Source organism: Columba livia, chromosome 1, assembly GCF_036013475.1.
Source record: "Columba livia isolate bColLiv1 breed racing homer chromosome 1, bColLiv1.pat.W.v2, whole genome shotgun sequence".
Taxonomy (NCBI): domain Eukaryota; kingdom Metazoa; phylum Chordata; class Aves; order Columbiformes; family Columbidae; genus Columba; species Columba livia.
This window is the reverse complement of record NC_088602.1, coordinates 63,424,649-63,444,879: the sequence shown is the minus strand read 5'-3', so window position 1 is coordinate 63,444,879 and position 20,231 is coordinate 63,424,649. Positions and strand designations below refer to the sequence as shown.

The window sequence follows — 20,231 nt, the reverse complement described above, 5'->3', positions numbered from 1 at the left end:
ACCCATCCAATACCTTCTTCATTGACAAATCACTATACGACAGGTGCACACGTATAGGTTAGCTTAAGGATACTGCTATTTGCTATGTGCTTTCTATTTTTCTATTTGTATTGTTCTCCTTTGAACACAAGTACACTACTTCATTAACAATTTCAACATCCTTGAAGAATATTGGAGAAGTGGATACTGTATACACACACTCATGTGCTATGCAAAAATGGTGAAGTCAGCTGCAATTACACAGGTCTGTTTCCTTGCAAAGAGTTTCAGCAGTTCATCATTAAATAAAACCCCATTTCTGCCCCTTTCTATCATATGCTTTAGCAAGTGCATTTTTTTAAAAAAAACAAGTAATTGCATTTGAGTCAACCTGTATGCACTGAAGTTAAGCACTGCTTAAGTGTTTGCAGGATTAGGGCTTAAGCTTCCAATTATCCCCATTGGAGCTGTATGTCATAAACCCCAATGAATCTTTCTTATCAGTTTTAGTTCTTTTGGGGGACTGAAAATGGCAAACATGAGTAGAGACTGAGTGTTGTTTCTGTTAGGCCTACACATCTAATAACCATAATATTTACTTTCAATATTATCATCAATAATTGAGTTGGAATTAGAGAGTCACTATTTGACACAGTGACAGTGCTATACATGCCAGCTTACTTTAGGAAACTGTTAACCTGGAGTTTTGAATGCAAAATTGCATAACTTTGTAAGACATAAATATAATATATATGTGTGTAACAGATTCAACCACATGTCACTGGAAAATTACTATCAATTACTAGTGAGGCTTTGCAGCTGGTATTATTCAGTATTTCACTGTATTGAGTCGCAGGAGTCCCTGCTTACTTTGGAAAACACTGGCAAGAATTTGAGGTTGCATGGGAATTGTTAGGAGGGCATTTTGTTCATTGTTAATTGCACAGCATTATTTTTGATCCAATACCCTATGGAATGTGAATGCAATCTTTCAAAAAGGTAGCGATGGACAGATCTGATTAGCATTGGGTGCCTTCAACACTGTTGCTGAATAAGATGCCAAAGAATACGTATAATTTTGGCAATTGTTCACTAGCAAAAAGGTTCTTTAAATCAGAAAAGTCATCTTAGTGATTCAATACAAACTTTTTTTCAACATAGTAATTTTATTCATTATTTTAGTCTTACTTCTGCAAGGGAAACAAGAGTTCCACAGTGTCATTTAGGCTTTACCAGCATTTGAAACTTCGTTGCAAAAATAGTATGCTAAATAGTTCAGAGTTCAGGACTACTTTCAGTGTGAACCTGGGTGTTCAGATTGGGAGTTTGCCTCTTATGTTCACTTGGAACACTACCTCCATGCTGATGATGCTTTGTGGATGTCAGAAAAACCCTTTATCCCCAACCTCCAGTCAACATACACAGCAGCGTGACTGGCTCTGTTCAAGAATTCAACACATTGCAGAGAGGAGGACGAAGAGGATCTTTATATACACCATACTGACACTCATATCCTAAAGCTGCCAGTGTGACACACATTCTGTTTGAATTAAAAGAAAGTCTCTTTTTCACCAAGTAGGTGCTACCAAAAATAGTTAAAAAAATGTCAAGACTGCATTTTGTTGACCACTAAACCCTGCTATGGTCTTAGGTATATATAAATCATATTTGAAGCAGGGAAATATGGGTATCCTACTGTAATTTTTGTCACAAGACACTGAGATTAATTAAATCAGTATCTTGTCCACATCAGCTTGAAAAACACACAGACTCTTGCTGCAATATTACTACTTGAAATTTAGATCCATGTGTAAGAAGCTGAATTTATTGTCTGATGGCAGCAAAACTAGCAGTGTGTCCTGAGAGACATCATACAACTATTACAAACCATCAATAGTTGGCATTATTTCCTCAAAAAGAAACCACTCCTAAGGTTGTAAGGATCTGACTTTTTCTTTGCCTAAGGCTGTGTTTTGCACATCTGTCAACATAAATCTTGGAGTCACAGCCCCCTACCAACTAGACAAGGCCACTGTCATCCAGTCAAATGGAAACCTGGATGCAGAGGGTCAAAGTAAAGTTTGGCACATGCCTGGCTGTGTTGGTTAAGATTTCTAAGCAAGCCAACAGTCACATTTCAGAACTCTCACCAAGGTTAAATGGAAAATAAAAGTTAGAGATTGGAATAAAATCTAACTCTCCTGGCTTTTAGTGGCATTTCTTAAGGTGTCATGTGTTACTTCAGCTCTCTGTGCTAAGAAATAAACACTCATCATGCGCTCTGGTATATTCAGTCTTGGCAATGGAATCTAGGACTTGGCTGAAGGAAAGTGAGAAATACGGTCTTAGCCCTCCTGTTTGTTTTCCATGCAGCACAGAGGCAGGCAGCAGGGAAGAGAAGTATTCATCGTCACCCCTCACACTGTTCTGTAAGTATAAAAAATCGTGGCCAACAACAGAAAAAAAAAACCCAACATTTTAATACTGAAGTGAAGAGAGGGAGCAGAGAAAATGTGTATAACAACTGATGACCTCTAATAATGTAGTTTTCCAGGCTGCTGCTGCATAGGATGTATTGGACGAGAAAAGTCTGTCTGTTCGGGTACAAATATGCCAAACCATAACCTGCAGAGGGCTTGTAGGAATATTAATGGCACAGTCCATCCCAACAAAAACACTGTGGAGAAGTCAGTAATTAGACAAAGATCTTGAAAGAAAAAAAAAAAAAGAAAACAACACCTTCATGTGTTGTCTAATTTGGGTGCAAGCTGGTGCATAATGGAAACCTAAGCCAAGGAAGTGTTAACAGCAATTTTACAAAATTTCATCCTTTTAAAAGCATGTTTCCACGTCTTCTTTGCCCACTCTAAACTGTATGCATAAGTGCCTGAAAGCAAAGGTATTTTATATTATGGATCTGACCAAATAACTCCTTTACCATTACAAATGGATCTAATCAATAATTCTGTAAAACCTCTGTGACACAGGAGATCAATTCAGTGCCATGATACGATATAGAAGGCCAGCTCTGGCTTGCTTATAAGGCACGTGAAGCCTTTCTTCTCAAAACAGTTTTATATACATTCATAAAGTAATGGACTACTGGATTAGGAAATGCACACACTACAGCTCAACGATAAAGATCCTGACTGTACTGCAAAGCGGTGATGTGGGGATTCAGTTCTGCTGCACTGCAGCTTCTCATAGCGCCTTTTCATAAAGCCACTGGTAATTTTAAATGTGGAGAAGTTGCAGAGTTTTTGGAAGGAGGGGTGGGAGAAAGAAGGGTGTAGATGGAAAACTTCTATTGACACCAGCAGAGCTCATCCTACCTGATCTCCTGTAGCCTGAAAGAGAAAGGACATTACTAGGAGGATGGAAGAGTACTGTAGAGAGAGCAAGGCTTACCTCTCAGCTGGATGGGGGGCAGAAAGGAAGTTTTATTTTTTCTCTAAAGAGCTATGCTTCTGGAAATGTGGCCAAGCACCAAAACGCTGAGTCCTAACACATAAGCACAATGCTTGTGCAGTCATGTGGCCAAAAGATTTCATCAGTGTGCAACCCCTTGTTTTCTGCCTTCTAGCAGACACCTATGCTAGCTCAGTACTCCCCAATGGTTCAGTAATGAGCCTGCATTATTTCTCATTTAACAACGTGCACTTAAATGGTCACAAATAAGAAGCGATATCACATTTGGTGGGAAAAAAAAATGTCTAAGGCAGTAAAATGTGAACTACAAAGAATATGCAGATATGACTTTAACTGCAGAGCTGTAATTATGTGAATTGTAATGCTACCACCTATAACCCGTGTTCACTCCTTTTTTTATGATTCTATCAACTTTTTTCTCTTCATTTAGTTGTTTGGTCAGTTCCATAGTGCACTGATTGTTTGCAGGTTAGAAAGGCAGACCATCATCAGACCATTACAGCTGGCTCCATACTAAGGCCTTATGCTTCTACCATTGTACAAGAAAATTAGGTTAATCAGGTGTTATTATCACCACCACTGTACTTTTACAGTAATAGAAAAGGGCAATACAAATCCATTGTCATTACTGTTTTTAATTCTAGTGTGTTATGTATCTATTTAAACAATGGCACTAACAAAATTCCAGTGGCTTATCATTTAAGTGGAAGGAATCTGGCTGAGATAACTTTGATCCGACGTGTGTTTCTATTAAACACACTCAGTGCATAGCGTTTGAGGATCGAAGCATAAGGGGAGAGAACGGTACTTACTAATTTAGCAAGCAATATTGTTCTCTGTCTGATCAACACAGTTTTGCATTTTAGGAATTCAAGAGAAACACCTGGTTTTACCAAGACAATCTGGATTTAAATCCAAGCATTAAATCCATCCAGCAGGAGACCACAGTGGTCCAATTGTCCTGTAAAGATGGTGTGTGTCATCTGCCAGCAACAAATATTGGAAGACATCCTGCCATTCTGTGTCTTGCATGATTAGTAACATGTAAGAACTGGGTCCATGAAGCTTTTCTTTTCCAAAATGCTCTGATACAAATTCTTCTTCAGTCTACAGTTTGAAACAGCCATTTGAGAACCTCTCACAGTAAATGCCCCCAAACATTTCTTTTGTAGATTTTCTTTGCATTTTATACAGACTAGTCTTAAAGAGAAGAAAATAATATCTGAAACAGAGTTAGACTTCTCTTCATTGTCAGTAAAAGGGTACAAGTACTGCTTCGATTTTTCAGTTACTCTATAAATAATGTCTCACTGCATTTTCTTTAGTATATAAAAATGCCTGGCTTTAGTATCTTAATGCACACAGTACATTCTATAGAGAGATCAAGGCAAGTTCACCCCAATCTTCAAATTCTCAAATGCCTTAGGTAAATTACTATTACAAATATTTGGGGGTTAGAAGTGTACACAGAAATTACTGGTAACGTTTCCCCTTTGATTGCCATCATTATGAATAACAAACACTGTCACAGTAGAAAGAGAGCAAGATGACATGATTCCATATAAAATGACACTATCAAAAACATACCTGTAAATGAAAGCTTTGAGAAACTACTATCTTTTTAATAGGAAATATAGCTCACTTGAATGAATATGCAATATTCTCTGAGGGTTTGAATTAAATACAGACCTTAATAATTACCCTAATTACTTCTGTTGTGATTCTACCTTTGAGTCTACATGAAACAAACATCTAACAATTAGTTACAGTTTCATTTAATCAACTGGTTTTGAATAAACGGTTGTTAGTATTTTTTTTAACAAACTTGTTATTTTAGAAAGACCAAAGATAAAACTGTTTGTTCCATTATAGCATTCCACATGTCATTGGTTTGGACTTTTTTTTTAATTATTATTTTTTTTCCCAGTAGCTGAAGTCCTCTCTCTAGCCACAAAAGAAAGGCAACAAAAGCTACAGCAGAAGGTGGAACACATTATTTGGTAACACATCTCGAACACAGCCTGGACAAACCACCTCTGAGGGCAAAAACATACATCACGTTTCAGCTTCCAAGCCCAATTTAGTCTTCAGTCTCTCAACTGAGCCTGTCAATTAGGGTGTCAATTAGGCCTTGATCCAGCAGAGCACCGAAGCATGTGTGTAATCTCAGCATGTGAATAACCCTGTTGCTCACTGCAAATCAGGATGATGGTGACGGGGGACAAATGAACAGGGCTACCAGTTCATTCTCACATACAGCAATTACACCACACTTTAAAATATTTTCTTGATGAAGCAACATACTGGAAAATTGTGGCATTTGTCATCTGTGCTGCTTTTGGAGCCAGTATAAAACAAGGCTGCTGTTCATCATTTTTTTCGGTTGGTAGAAAGAAGCTAGATATTCTCTCCTCTAAAACTATCAGAGAAATCACCTCCCTTCCAAAATACACTTGATTTAAAGTGGCATCTCTCTTTATAAAGCGATACAATTAAAATTAGCTTCTTACTCACAGTGGAAACACTGGATTTTCAGTATTTGACTTGCTAGTAGATTCAGCACTTGCAAAGCTGCTGCTCCTAGATGTGTAACTTGAGCTGATTCACTGTTTTGTGCCTGAGCTTGCCTGTACCTGGAAAGAATGGTCCTTCTCTTTTTCCATAATACTGAGGTCTCCCAATTTATAGAATCGTTCCTTTAGAGTAACGTTTTGCTGACGTTGCTTAGGCATGCATACTGTGATTTCTGAAGCAAGCCAGTAGCCATTACAAACTGATGCATATTACTCTCCAATAAAGTGAAAAGTGCAGCTCCAGCACGAGGTTCCCCAGTTGGAGAATCACACACAACTGCACAATGAGGCACCTGCAGAAGTACGAGCTGAAGCAGGGCTAGGAACCCCAAAGCTCAGTCCATTTTGGCAAAGGACTCCACCAGGCTGTGGCAAAAGTCTCACCCTCCGGATGTTCCCTTAGTAACTAGATGAGAAATACAGAAATGTCATCTTTAAGAACTTCTACCTGACTTCTTCCAAGTTTATTCCCATGACAGTTTTAAAATATCACAAATCTTGGAGTTATGCTACTCAAACATGTCTCTGTCATGTTAACGACAGACACAAGCCAGCCCTTACAGACATGCTTTCAATGCTACGCAAATGCAAAATAAAATACCATGATAGTACTGAAGCACATTTTCCTCCCAAGTCTGATCCTTAGCCTGAGATACTGACACCGAGACAAATTCTACCTTAAGTGTAGAGCAAGTGATACAACAATGAACAGAAAACTAGGCTCAGGGTTTTCCCACACTCAATTACAAAATGCTTCCACACTGGGTAATACCACTCACAAAGGACAAGAATCCAGTAAGAGCCTCATCTTGCTCCCACTGGAGTTTGTAGCAAATCTTACGCAGAAACAGAATGAAACCTAAATTTGACACCAGTGTTAGAATTGATGGACTCCTTTCTATAACCTGTCAAGTCAGTGATGGGTTGTTTGTACCCTTGATTGTTACAGGGAAATTACCAGATCAGAATTCTGAATCCCTGTAATAAATGAACTTTTAAAAACATAACTCTTGCTTCTCAAACACTATGCCACGTGTTTTGTCAGGATAGTATAATACAAAAGGTTGTGATGTATACATTAAGATTTAAACGCACTCTCTCTGGAAGTGACATTTCCAGGATTTTTTACACAAGAAAATTAACTTATTATTTCTATCTGAAGACTAAGCGTCAGAAGTATCTGAACGGCAATGTTTTTTAGCTTCTGATAACTGCTGATCCTGAAATGTTTTTTGCAGCTTCCTACAAAGAGAAAAAGAAAAAAGAGTCTACAGAAAAAGAATGGTATTGGCAAAAACTCCTCTGTCTAATGCATCAGCATGTTTACCCATTTACACATGGCCACAGTTCACCCAAACATCTCTCCTCTGTTGAATAAAACATCTTCCTCACATTTTTGGGTTTAAGCTGAAGAAAACACATGGTGGAAGGTATGCACAGTATATCACAGAAGAAAGTCACTGGGCCAGAAAACAATTCTAAAATGTGTACAGGGCTACAACAGTTAAATCTCAAAGCTGCTGAGAAATTGCTTGGATGCTATGAGCAAAAAAGTGTGGTTCCAGAGTATAATCCTAGTGATACACTATGTTCTTTGCAAAAGGTTGTGAGGCCTTGGCCTAATAAGCATAATCTCATTACACTGCAAATAAAAGTTTCCTATTTATCTCCAGATTTCAAATGAATCTAATAAGGCTTATGATACAGTCACCCAATACCCTAATCATATTTCTGCCTATCTAAAAGCAATCAGTAATTGTGTTATAGCAGAACGTGCTGACAATACCTCTGACACAGAAAGGAGAATGAGAGCCCAGCTGTACTAATTAAATTAAATGCTAGGCTGATGGAATACATTTGCTGAAGCTTGGAGAGTATGGGTGCAGAATTAATAAGCATTACAGCTTAGAGCAGGAGATGATATCATAATGGATGCAAGGTTTTGATGTGGAGAGCCTCATTCAGATTCAATGTACCATAATGTACGGATGTGACAGCTGCTTAGAGAGGTGCAGAACCTTGAACAAAGTGCACAGGAACTTTCTCTCCCCCTCCTCCTTTTTTTTTTTTTCCCCCTCTCCTCTCCACCCCTCCTCCCCCCATCTTTTTTGTTACTCGTTTAGGAACTGTATTTTAATATCATACATCAGCTCCAAAAAGTACACTCTTGGGGCCACAGTTTACTATTTATTATGATGCTATTGCTCTGCACTGTGGGTTTTTTTTTTCTTCCCACCTTCTCCTGTCTCCCGTTTTAAAAGAAAACGTCCTTGGAAAATCAGCCTGCCATGCAATATGTACGCGGTTAACCATGATTTTGCCTGTCTTATTTTCAATGCCAGAACTCCCGAGTGCAACTCCTGCGAGGGCAGGGGAAGGAAACACCAACCCCAGCCCACCTCACTCAGTGCGGCCACGCTACTGGGGCTGCTGTGTTTGGCAATGAGGAAAAAAAATCACTTAAACCGACCGAGACCTCCGCGTTTCCCCCGGCCGAGCCTCATCCCCGTGAGAATTTTGACAGGATATTAAATTTCCTAATCCCGAACCTTCCGGACTGACCCTTCCCTCGCCAGCAAATAATACCGGCGCCTGCCGGCGAGGCCCCTCCGCCTGCCCTCAGCATGTTTTACAGCCCTTCGCAACACCCCCAGCACACACACAGACGGCCCCGCGCCGGAGGCTCTTTTGCCGGTGGGTTTCCCGGCGGCCACCGCCTCCCCCTCAGCCGCCTCCCCACCGCCCCCGTCCCGGCAGGCGGGCCTCGCTGCCCGGTTCGTGTCTCCCGTCCCGAGGCGCGGGGCTGCCCGGTGCCTTCGCAAAGTTCAGCACCGTGCGGAAGCAGGCGCGGCCGGAGCCCGGGGCTTGAGGGGCTGCCCGGAGCCCAGACCCCGCTCCCCGCCTCGGGCCGGCTCTTCCCGCGGGCCCCTCACCCCCCGCTTCCCCCCCCCCCCCCAAAAAAAAGGCCCCTCCTGAAAACACAGTGCCTATTAAGTTGCTGAAAACAGCAGATTTCCACTGATACTATACAGATAAAGCTGACCATTAAATCGCAATTTAACATCCCCAGGCAGCGGTGGCTGCTGACAACCTCTAAAGCTTGTAATCCCATTTAACCCCCTCCTGTCACGAGCAGGCCCACCCTTCCAGAATAATGCAGGCCAAATTAAACCTGACACGGCAACAAGAGAAATAAAAACCCCTTTAGCTTAAAAGTCATGCCACAGTGGGTAACCCTGACCTTCAGCTTCCCCCGCTCCCTTCTCCAGGGACCCCCCCCAGTCGCTGGCGTTGACAGAGATGTGTGGGGAATCGCAAGGAGGCTGGATGTCCCTGGGGACAAATTAAAGGAAATTTTACTAGACAATACAAGGAAATTTCACCTTTTTTTCCCTTTATTTTTCCTTTTTTTTTTAAATATTATTTTTTCCTCCCTCCCCTTTTTAAAAAGTCTTCCTTCAGTAACAAAAGATGAATCCCAATTGCTCCCTGCTGGCTGCTCTCCTGGCAGCGCTGGTCCCTGCCCGGCCGGCCAAGGGGTGTCCCTGCCGGCAGTGCCCCAGCTTGTGCTGTAGCCTTCCAGCCTCAGAGGGAAGGCTTAAGTCTTCAAAGCCCCACAGCTGGCATTGAGCAACGATTTCAGGAGGAAGCTGGCTGCTTCTAAGGTTCCCTAAAATGAACACAAACCCACCAAAAACCAAAATAATTTTCCTCCTTAGCTCAGGCTTCTGCCTCTGGTCCATCTGCTTTGTTAGGAGAGGAGGGGAAAGGCACGGCAGGGTTGAGACTGGTCCTGCATTATTCACACACTGTTAGCCCAGGAGGAGCTTTCAGACCTAATCCGGGCAACATTGCACTCATTACCCTGATCTCGTTTGGGAAAATAACGCCATTCATTTGGCAGTATTTTCAAGAATACTGGACTATATGGACAAGCCTTTCTAAACAGCGTACAGCCCCACCAATACCCCAGCGCTTGCAAATGCGGAGGATGGCCTTTCACACCTTATCTACACACAAGCAGACCACTACTAATTGCTCCCCAGTTCTCCTGTCTCACTGCCTCCAGAAGAAAAGAGCCACAACTCAGAAAGCACCTAGATGCAGGTAAAAGTCACATTACCACTCTCCTCAGTTTCTTAGTTCTCTCTTTGCTACAGATGCAATGGGAATACAAGCCTATAGCCAAAATACAAATCAACATATTTTTCTACCTGTCCATCTGTCTATAAATCTACACCTATAAGCAGCCAGACCTGCCCCCGCCATCCATCACACTTTGCTCAACATTCCCCCACCTGCCCTTATTTCTGTACACTGATCAGCATGCAAACAAGCTGCCTTGCAAAACAGAGCTGTGCCTGCAGCAGGAGAGGAAAATTCCCAGATCCAGTGGAAAGTTTGCTGCAGAAGTTTGCAAGTTGTTCGCAGCGAGCCTCTACAACCAGACCACTATCTGCACCACACCACTGCCCGGACTCACCAAGTCCCTGTCCCAGAGGCCGCACGGCAGGAATGAACTCGCAGCACTTCTAAATAGCGGAGCACTAAAAAAATGGGCTCATTACCTGGACACATGGCTTCTCATTACTCCATTGCTTCAGATGCCAGATCCCTTGATGCTGCAGATCGGCTCAAAAATTTGAAGTACTTCTTTCTTTTTGCCCCCCTTCCTTTTATTAAAAAAGAAAAAAAAAAGACGCTTGACCAAAGTTAGCTTAAATTTGTTAAGAATAAAACCGGCATAAATGTTTATTTCAACTTCCTAGCGCAGCAGTGTACCGAAGCCCAGCCCGCCCAAGCCTCTTTAGCAATGGAGTGGTTTATTTAATTTGTCAGTATAATAGAAGCAGCTGAGTGAGAGACAGAGAATGCAGTGTGGTATAAAAGAAACAAAGGCTAAAAGTACCACTATTTTGATTCCCTTTTTAAAATTACTTCCAAAGTGTGGTATCTATTGTGAAGAATAATGCTGAACAAAGCACAGTGTCTTGGCAATATTCACAGAGCTCATTCACAGAGCCAGTTCTGTCTGTACATTCAGAGGTAGAATACACTTATAAATGATGCATTGGAAGGACTATAGTTCTATTGTATTCCCAGTGTAAACAAAAAGACAGACAGAAGCTGAATGGCATATGGGCAGCGGGGCCACACTTTATTCAACCATTCCAGCACCATTGTGAAGGTAAAATGCAATGGGAGTTCTCTCCCCCTCTAACTTCAAATCCAGTAAACACATGTTGGTTTAGGCTAACAATTTTTTATATATGTATTTTTATATGTTTAGATATATTTTTATATATGTATGAAAACATAGATCTGGTGGTAATTTTGTACACTTCTTTGCAAAAATGACCTTTAAAGCAAGCTGCAACAGGGGAAGGCTGTTGAGTTGTGGAGTTCGTTCCCAATGGGAGTAAGGAGCCTCTGGAGAAAACTGGCTGAAAGAGGGTCTGTGTGGTTGCTGTGCAGACGGGTTCTTGATGCATGGAACCAAAATGGTCTAAAAGAGCAGTTGCAAAAGCTGGGAGGAAGGCAGAGATGCTCAGGATCTGACCTACCTGGACAAAGATGTGCTATTGAAAGGGGCAGTCTTTGTATGGACTGGAGTCTCCCCTTCTTTTCCCACCATTGCCTCCTGTTTGTTTTCTGGCACAGACTGTATGAGCCTGCAAATGGAGACTGGCAACTTTGCCAGATGAACAGAAATTGCTTTTACTAAGTCAGGCAGTGTCCCTGCTGAACAGTCTATGGTCAGAGTAAGCATCTTCACTGTGTTTAAGGGGAAGGAAAAACCACTCACGTGGGGGAAAGATTAAAATTACATGTGTCCTTTCTGCCCTTGCTGTGTCAGCTGGTGCCAGGGAGTTTTATGATCACTAGCTCCTCTCCCTCCCTTTATATTTTCAGCTCCCACATAAAGGCTCACGTGCTGAAACTCTGCTCACTGGATTCAGTCTTTCCGTTCATGCAGGCATTCCTGTGTCTGTGCGATACAGATCTGCCACACATCACACTCCTTGGTGGCATATGGAGGGATTTGTGCAAGCAAGTAGTACTATGGGACCAGTCCGCCTTTTTCTTTCTTTTTTTTCTTTTGATTGGTCCTGTTGCATTTGCTCCTCGCTCACCATGGGTGATCACTGACTGAGATCCAGCAACCAGACTAGGAACCGCTTGTTCGATTTTGCCTGACAACTGTTTTGTCCTTACTATAGCTGGGGCCAGGCAGGATTTCACACCTGTTTGAAGTCACTGGAGAACACTGTCCTTTGGGAGCCAAGGTGGGCTTCCAGTTGGTATTGGACCCCTCTGGAGATGAGCCTAACTGATCTGTTATGGTATTAAAAAGCATTGCAGAATGTGCTTTGTTATGTAATAGAGATTTTGCAAGTTTCAGCCTTAGATAAGTCACTGTCTTATCAAGATTTAACATGATCATATAAATACAAGAAAGCTCCAGATGAGGATTACTCAGCTTGATCCCTAGAGCTGTGTGCCAGCCTCTCTTTATGAGTATTTATAGCCTTTAATTAAAATGGAATGTGGAAACTCTGTGTCTCTGAGTACTTTCTTAAATTCTTTGATTCTGTTCACAAGAATATAGTACTTGGATTAAAGCATGCTTGATGTTTCCGGGGGAGAAAAAAATACTTTGCTTTCACTGTGAACTGCTTCTTCCCAGAACTGATACCAAGAAACCCAAAATATTTTAGTGACTGTGTTCAGATGTCAACCTCGATTACAGATGTTTGTGTCCTCCCACCAAGGTTTTTCTCCATGGGGACCAAGTTAGCAGAAGGGGCAGTTGGAAGAGGGTCTGCAGCTGCTGTAGTACCACAGTCATAGCTTGATCCAAATTCCGTGGGTGGATGTGATGAGCATAGTCGCTCTCACACCCCCAGGCTCTGGGCAGAGCCCTGGGTGGAATAGCTGGTGAAGTCACATCTGGCTAAAGGTTGAGTTAAAAACAAAGACTGTGCCAACAACATGAATGGACGAGTGACCGACAGAAAAGAGCTTGGAACTTGGAAGAAGACGCAGATAGGCTGCTGTATCTTCACATGGAAGGGACTTCTGCACATATCTTCACGCTGGAAGGAGTTGTATAAGCTACGTATCTATAAAAATATGTTGGCTCTATTTGGCATGTTGATATCCTTTGATTCTGTAACTATGCCATGTAAATGAAAAATAATGTGTTTCTCAGATGCATATTGTGACTGCTGGATTCCAATGCAGGTATGGTTGTCACTATTATAACTTAAAGTATTAGAGGTAAATACAAAGTCTACTCACAATATCTAAGAAGTGTAAAAGTGTCAGTGGGGTGCAAGCTATTATTTGGTGTGCTGGAAAGAGGAATGAGAATTTGTGTCTTTACATATAGGGACCACCAAAGACTCCCATTAAAGTAATTGGGAGTAATTTATAGCCTGATACAGGAAAAAAAAGGCCTGGTCAGCCACTATGCCAATAACATTCATTGTGTTCTGAAAGAAAATATTCTTTTTATTGCTTTGTAGCACTTAAATTCTTCAAGAGGTGAGTCAACACCCATAGCAGAGGTTGTTCTTTCAGGAAGAAAAAATTGTGCCAAGACTGGGCACACTAGGTGTTGAATTTCAGTGATTGCCTTAGCACACTGCAGGTCGTATTAGAATATAGGTGGAAAAGGAACATTTAAAAATATATTAGAAGAAGAGATTTCATGGTTAAAATTTTAATGCCCTATGGGTAACATGATGTGTTTATGACAGAACAGAAATAGAAACTCCAACTCTGTATGTCCTATTAAAAACAAACTAATTGAATTCAAATTTCAACTACTTTCTATCCACAAAAAGACCAAGAAAAGTTTAGAGAAATACTTTTTTTTGAGAAATTGCATGGGGACTACTTTTGAATTACAAATACATTCAAGAAAATTACAAGATGATTGAAGATAATTCATTAATAGATAAAGACTGAAATAATTTAATACATTATTCATGTTATATTATTCTCTCAGCTCCCTTGTTGATGACCTTCTGGTTACTTTTTTTTAAAGCGCTAGTAAAAGCTATTTTTTACAAACGAACATCCAGATTCCTGACATAGCTAAAATAATAAAATGTGGACATCACTGACAGCATGAACATGTTTTATCTTTTGCTCATGATTGTAAAACAACTTCTTGCATCAGGTCAGCTTGGTGTTACTTCTGAATTATACCAGCCTAACTACGATTAGAAAAGTGTCTTTTTGCCTCAAACATGGCACAGCTTCCCCTTGTTTTCCTTTACAAATGCATACTTTATGAGCAATTCACTCAAACAGCGTTCTAAATGCCTGTAAGCATTTAACAGTCTAACAGAATTTCACCCTTGAACACTAGTGAAGTCACTAGGTGTGCTGAGGAAACAAAGAGCTTCAGGAGGAGTGGAGGGGGAAAGCCTGGGTTCCTGTAGATTCACATCCTTCATTCACAGACTCACAGAATGTTAGGGATTGGAAGGGACCTCGAAAGATCATCTAGTCCCATCCCACTGCCAGAGCAGGAACACCTAGATGAGGTTACACAGGAAGACGCCCAGACAGGTTTTGAATGTCTCCAGAGAAGGAGACCACAGAACCTCCCTGTGCAGCCTGTTCCAGTGCTCTGGCACCCTCATTGTGAAGAAATTTCCTACAGCACCGTGCTGTATGGACTCTGCTTCTCCTCCCTGTGCCCTGTGGCTTCCCCGCCACAATAGCCTGAGCCCCTCCCCAGGACCTCAAGGGATCTCCTTCCCCACACCCCCACGCTGGAGTTCTTCTCCACTAATGCACTATTACTATATTTTGACCACCCCACAGCATTTCTTACAATGCCCCACAACTTCCCAGATTTTTAAAACTCCCTGATGAGCCTTCTACAGATCACCAGTTTCCCCCTTCTGTCTCCAGCTACCAGCTGAACAAGAAGCAGCATGTCTTGTGGGTGATTCTGTGCAGCATCTGTGCTTATTAACTGCGCGGTGTTTATTTACTGGTTGCAGAAGAGAGAACATCTGTGTGTGTACTGCAATCTTCTGCCATTGGTGGGTAGGGATTGCTTTCGATTTCTTGCCTTTTCATTGCGGCTGCTTTCATTGAAACAAGTAAACATTCAGTATCTTGGAGACACTCTTGGTTGGAGTTGTCAAAAGCTAGTAGGGATGCGAGAGAGCGGGATAGCTGAAGAGCAAAAATGCATAAGGCTACTCTTTTTAGGAATCTAGGCTAAAATATACTTAATGGCTAGATAGCATTTTCAGGCTAGTAAGTATACTGACTTCTACACATTTGCTTCTTACCCAATTTCAAGTCCATGTTTAGCATTTCTTATCATCCAATAAAGCAGAAGAATAGAAGAAGCAAACTGTATTTAGTTTATTGTCCGGTCCTCTATCCTTCAGTAGACTGCTTAGTAAATGGAAATATGCCATCCATTTTTTTCTTGTTTTCAGTTTTTGTATTTTCTCTCTCCCCTGATTCCTTTCTGTCTGCCACTGTTTTATGCTTTACAGTTTTTTTAGTCTTGTTTCCCAACTACATTGTATTAAATCTTCTCTGTTATAATCCTTTCTCCTGGTGCCTCAGTTCATCACTTCTTTATTGCAGAACCTCAATTCTTGCGTTTTTATTCAATAGCTAGCTGTTACCTTACTTTTATTTTATATCCTTGCAAAACATTTTTCTCCTTTAACCATCTCTTTTCTGCCCCTGCTCCTGTTTTTCTCCATTTTGTGTTATTTTCCTTTATCTTTTGATTTTCTGTATTCTCTCCTCGTTATCCAAACCCCATTTTCTGCAGTAAAAGTCTGACAGGTAAAACATTATTGCTGCCTTATATGTTCCATTTGCTAAATTCCTGTTTGAAAGAACATTTGCTTTGTTTCCAACATGTCTGAATGTTACCAGCTGTTGAATTAGCATGAGCAAGTTTTCAAAGTTCTGTCTTCTGCAAGAAAGGTTATTACTTACTTCTTATGATCCCAAAGTAAAGCAAATTAATAACTGTAAATTAAACTAAGGATGATAACAAGATTTTGCACTTACAAGATACTTCTTACCCAGATATTATATATGGATGGGTAAGTGCTACAAGTATTGCATTTCTTGACATGAAAACTTAGGTTCTATAAGAGCCTAGCAGGATGGAATTTTCTTTCCTAAATTCCTGTTCTAACTCTGTTTGACCCTACACAGATCTGAAAAAAAAACGCCAAATCTGCCACAGGTAGCAGCTCCTTAGCCTGACACACTTCAGTGTCATTCTACTGCTTTTACATGCAGCTACACGTGAGTTGAAGATTTCGTCTTATGGGAGATGTCACTAGGCATAGGCAGGCAGGTCTTCAGGAGCAGATACCTAATATTTGGACTTGCAGTGATTGCTAGACAGATTTGCCTTGTTGTACATATTGTTCTTCAATGCCTGGGGGCATAGATGCTGACATCTATGTGTTTCACAGAAGATGGAATGATGTTTTTGTTTTTGTTTTTACGAATGCTGTTGCTATTTTCTCCATTATGTCCTTTGCTTTTTATGTTAATTATCTTTTCTGGAATAAGGACTTTCAGGCCCTCTGCTCTAGTGCTACAATAACAGAAAATCTAAGATAAAAATGCTAGCAGTTGTTTCCATGGGAAAGCAGACCAATCATATAATTTTCCATAACCTTTATGTTTACTTTGGGATAAACAATCACTTAGCAGCATTGGAAATATTAAATTGTTAAATATAATCCCAAAGGAATCTGCAGGGGCAAAGCCCATCAGTCTGGCGCTGGACAAATGTGATGGCAGGTTGCACTTCCCTGAGGCTGTAATAGGTGGTAACAGCCAAAGAAACGAAGGCAGAAGAGGTGTTCTGGCTTGATACAGAAGCCAGTTTGATCCTAATGCACCTCAGGATTTGACTACAATTAACCAGTGTACATACCGAAGCAGCACTGTAATGCCGATGGTTTCAGCAGGACCATCACCTGTTATGCTGCATCTGTGTGTACAGTTTAAGGTCTGTTGTGGTGCATTTATACTGGAGTCTTGCAGAGAAAGCACACAGTTTGCTATGTGACCATGGCTTGTCTTGTCTTTGCCTTTTCTCATCCTTGCACAGAAAAGAAAGGGAGCAGCAAGTGTCCCTGTCAAAGCAAGGATATGTTTCCAGGACATACATTACTTTTCCCGTTATGTGCCTGGAAGAGAGTCATTACCTTCATGCTGTGGGGCTTCAACCTCTGCAACATACGCTACTTGGAATTCCTACTGTAAGACCATGGGGTGTGATAGAGATGTACATTCCTGCTTTTAAAATTAGAAGACTTCCCTGAGTCATTGCTCTTCTTTCGGGCACACCCTTTGGCAACTGCCTTTGGTGGTTATTTGCTATGAACAGTGAAGGCCAAGAGCTCCTATAAAGGTGGACTACAGAATAGTGGTTTTGCTGAGTAAAAACCAGTGGACAAATCACCCAGGATGTTCACAGGGACCTTGTACCATTGACACACCATGGGCTTGCTGCACTTCTCTCCCTTTGTGGTGCCATGTTGGCACTGGCTGGAGAATGCTTAATGCAGATTGTCCAGGGGAGGCAAAAGCACCATTATTTACATTGTATTATATTAAAGCTGGACTTTGAAAGAAAAACCTGCATTTACACCATTTACTGTGTAACAGTGCTTCAGTATACAAGTGGCTGTGGTCGGTAGAGAAGTGAACTTTAAAACCCAAGGGCAAGTTATAGCAATAAAAGTTGTTGTTTTTGTTTTTGTTTTTGTTTTTTTTTTTTTTAATAGAAGTTATGTAGTTGCTTTTTTTCTTCTAGAATTTGTTTTGTTAAGTTTTCCTTTGCTCCAATTAATTTATCGCTGATTAGAAGTGACCTACATTGTAAAGCTGGAAGGAGCTATTACAGTCAGCTGTTACAACTACTGGTATATACAGGCTGTGGGCTTTGCAGAATAAGTTTTATTTGGTCTTAGGGATAGTATTTTGTAAAACATGAAGTCTCAAGAGATGGAGAATCAACCATAGATACAGATTATTTGAGGGGTTAATTATGTTTACTGTTAAGGACAAAGCTGTTTTTCCTGAACTCTATTTGTCACTTTTGAAGTTTGTACCCTCTTTCTTTCACTTGTTTGTATTCTAGTCAGAAGAGCCCTCCATTAACATATTTCTGCTCCTTGTGTTTATAGTTACAAACTGCCATCAACTCACCTCTTAACCTTCTCATTTTTCAGTTAAACAAGCTGAATTTCTCTTGCTCTAAATCATGTTTCCAACTTTTAAAACATTTTTGTGGTTCTTCTTTAGAGTCCCTTTAATTTATTATCCTTGTTCTTGAACTGGGGACAAAACAACCAGTAGAAAAAAACAATCTCAGCAGTCCTACTTTCTACTCCTGCTTCTTTACGAACTGAAGAGCTGTACTAGTACCTTACAACAGTAGTATACTGAGAGTTTGTGTTCAATTTGCAACCCATCATGGCCTGTTTTTTTCAGAATAGTTTTTCCAAGTATGGGGAATTCTTGTCTTCAAATGATCTTCCAGCTCTATCTTTTGGAAGAAATATAATTTGCTACTAACTCATTTGCTCCTTCAGATCAGACTTCTTACAATTGAAAAACATCCAGGAATTTTCTGCTGCCGTGAACTGTCCTGGCCAGACTATGTTGTAAAGGAATCCTGCCACTTGAAAGCCTTTGAAAAGTATCATTCATGTTTGATGCACTGTCTTAAGCTTGAGGAAGGACATGTGCTCAATGAAAAACATATAAAGAGAGCATTTGACTGAGAGCTGAGTATCTTTAATCAGGGATTGGCCAATAGTTTGTTTGTGGCTTCTGCAGCATGTACTCACCTTTTCATTGATTCATTGTCCATAAATCTGTCCCTTTGCTGACAGTTTCTAGTGTTTCTACCTATATGTAAAAGCTCAAGACCTTCCAGATGGCTTCTCCTCTCACTTCTTGCAAGTCCAAAAAATAATTTCCTCAGACATCTGTGTTATAACTAACCCCTTCTTCACACATTGGTTTTGGTCCTAACTGTTGCCCATTCCCTTACATCATCTGTCTTGAGTGCCAGTCCCACCAAGAGCTTCCTCTGCTTCCTCTCCTCGCTTCCCTTTTAGGCTGACCGCTTCATGGTCTGGAGGAGAACTGAGTGAATAGAGGGTACATAGTCAAGGAGCGGAAGCAGGAGAGCAGGGACAGATGCCCTTTCTGGAGCCAGCTGAAGGGGTCGATCACATCAGTACTCCCAACAGCTTGTCACCACCAGCTGAAATGCGGGTCAGGAGAAGAGCTCAGTGGATGTTCCTTGCCCTGCTTCAGACAAAGACAACTGAGTTAGCTCAAGTCACAACTTGCACTGGCTAAAATAATCTCAGTTTGCCTTAGATTGGGGGACACATAGATAATAGTACTTTATTCCTCTGTGTAACCTCCAGTGCTGGTGTGGGAACAAATGGTTGGGGATGACAATTTCTGAAAGGTGTGGCTACTAGCAAAGTGCAGCTGGATGAACTTGATCAATCTGAGCTGGTTTGTACACTGTATCTTTACGATTCAGCCCATATGTCTTTGTGTGCAAATGTTTCCTTACTGGCTTAAATGCATTTGTACTTTCTGTTTAGCTTGGAGTTAAATATGTAAATTCAGATAATAAAACTCGAATTAAGCTCTAGTGCATTCTTGAATTAAATTGCTGCATTTAATATAGACTGCTGCAACATTGTAAATTAAGGAAAAAAAGAAAAAGTAACAAAAAGATGAAATGGACGAAAGTATCAATGTGAGGGGATCAAATGCAACACATTTTCTACTTCAACAAAACAACTGATTTAAAATTCATGTGGTAAAATTTGTGCCATTCTTGTAACAATAACCTGTACCAATTGAATCAATAGGGCTGCCCACAAATTCTCTTTAAAGGAAGGACTTAAGCTTGTGTGTATATGCACGGTAACTTTCAAGCACAGAAGCACTGCCATTGCTTGCGTGCTTACTTTAAGCATAGTCTTACATGCTGGATCACAGCTGAAGCTTGCAGCCGTGGGCCTAGAGTTACAGCCTGATGCTGCTACAACTTGATGTTGTCCTCATCTCATTACAGCGTGATAAAATACTAGAGAGGTTATTATTCTGAATAACACAGCCCAAAGCACATTAATAAAATAAAATTGCTCTCTTTTCAAACCAAATGAAGTTAAATTGATTGTTTAAAGAACGTGT

General features: G+C 40.8%; 1 long non-coding RNA gene across 1 annotated transcript in view; it reads right to left on the bottom strand.

Moving 5' to 3' along the window:
- LOC135579157 (uncharacterized) overlaps positions 1–13,314 on the bottom strand; it is a 54,381-nt gene extending 41,067 nt beyond the window's left edge. Inside the window, exon 1 of the long non-coding RNA XR_010471682.1 lies at positions 10,550–13,314. This is a non-coding gene — a long non-coding RNA (uncharacterized LOC135579157). The remainder of the gene's footprint in view (positions 1–10,549) is intronic.
- Positions 13,315–20,231: the final 6,917 nt, after the last annotated feature.